Below are 2210 nucleotides of genomic sequence, written 5' to 3' on the forward strand. Positions count from 1 at the left end.
AATCAAATTAACTTTAAAATTGAAGATAAAATATTGCAGCAAATTAAATGACATTAACTTGAAGAAGGAAAAGAGACTGAAAGTGTTTAAATAAACTCACACAATAAATAATAATCTAAATGCTAATTAATTTAAGAATTGTAGAGTAGTGTCGAGTTGGTCTGGCTTCCAACCCAGCCAGCTCACACCCTCAATTAACTTGGTTCACACAGTAATCAAAGTCATTAGATGCAATAAATGAATAAACAAAGCATGGATGAAAATTGATTCAATTAATTCCTGCAACACAATCTTTTACTTCAAGTAGACAACATTCAACTCCAACAAGACAAGAGGAGCGATCCGCTGGTGATAAACGCATGATGCTACATTGGGACAACTCCTCTTCCCTTCTGCGCACTCCCTTCATGCGCATTGCCTCTCGCTCGATCGATTTCCTAATTCATTTATGTCTAATTAATTGACTGATCTATTCCCCTGCTCCAGGCAGTCTCTTAAACTTATATAGGCATCGATTTACAAATTGGGGCTTTTCAACAACGAATCGAAATACAAGAGGGGGAGATTGTGAATCTTAACTATTTTCCAGGAGTAATATGGGGTTTGTAACTAAATGTCAAAATAGGAATTGTTTGTGGCAAGTCGTTCTTCTTTTCCTGGAATGATACTGTGGGTGGACGAACTGCTTCCTCGAATTTCCTATTCAAATAAGATTAATTCCCTCAGCAATTCGGGATCGCCTGGAGAATTTGTATTTTAGAAATAACAATGTTGACTCCACATTGGATGGGAACGACGTTGCATCATCACAACTTGGCGTAGTAGTAGAATAAGAATTATTTAGCGCAGCTTTTGAATTAATGAAGTTTGAAACCATTCTATGCAATTGCCAAAATGCTATGTGCAAAGTGATCCGCTTTTGATCTAGGATAATCATGCATTTGGGTAGAGACTTTAAATCTCACAACATAATTTGGATGAATATGAGTATTCATGTGTTTTCTCCAAATAATAAAATGTTTATCATCAACCAGGGAAAATTTTAAGAACCACCCTAAATTTATATGTATAATAAATGGGCTAATCCCCATGATTAATAAGAAAAATGGGAGGTGATTTTATCAATAATATAATATGTATATATAATTTTTTTTGGCGAATCTCTCACTAGATTATATTATCTTGTACAGTGATGGAGAATCTTTCACTAAATTATAAAATCTTGTAAGATCTTGGAAAATCTTTTACTGAATAATAAAACATTTTGAAGTCTTGGCGAATGTTTTGTTAAAGTATGAAACCATATATGATAATAAGAAAACATATTCATTAAACTGTAATATACTAACATACATGTTTGGAAAAAAGAAACATAATTTTCTCTTCCTACAAACAATGTTCCAAGTTTCAGTGGCCATTTTTGTCAAGGTTCTTACAATACACTCTTTCATATCCTTCTATTAGTTTTGATAATATTCCACAACAAAGTTCTTGTAGGTGTTGATATTGACAACGAGTTCTGTCAAGGTAGGAGAGATTAATCTTTTCACTATAACTTTTGTCAAGCTACCACTTTTTTCAAGTTATCAAATTTCTTTCTTATTCCATAGACTCCAACTGCAAGATAAAAAAAAAACACATCAAGTTTGTTTACCCCAACACGCCAACAAGTAGCAAGCCCAAACTATATTATATAAGAAAGTATTAGGTATCCCAAAGGCTTGAAGGGGATCTAATTGAAAGAAGTGACCATTGTGAGAGTCCTTCCAATCAATATATGAATATATAAATGTAGATTTATTATTATTTTAATTGGAAATCTTCAATTAAATAATAAAATTTAATTACGTCTCTGCCAATCTAAATTTCTTATTAGCATAATTCACTACCCTCATAGGTCTCACATTTTTTAATAGCCCATGTAGATTAATTTCCTTTTTGGTGAACAATCTCCACCTTTTAGGAAAGTATGGTGCATTGGCTCCAACCCCTACAGATCATTAGGAAAAACTAAGAATAGCACAGAAGATGAAAGGTTGTACGAACCAACTTATTTTTCAAACAACTAATCCAACATCAGTACCTAAACTTTTTCATGAAGATATCATATTGAGAATGTTTGAAAAATGGTGAGAAATCTTCTGCGAGGGTGATGCGGAAAGAGTGATAAGGTTTCATTGTTTTGAATTTTTTTTTGTTAAATTAGAAAA

This window comes from Pinus tabuliformis, chromosome 1_1, assembly GCF_031772625.1.
Source record: "Pinus tabuliformis cultivar Carrire ecotype Pingquan chromosome 1_1, CPIR1, whole genome shotgun sequence".
NCBI classification, from domain to species: domain Eukaryota; kingdom Viridiplantae; phylum Streptophyta; class Pinopsida; order Pinales; family Pinaceae; genus Pinus; species Pinus tabuliformis.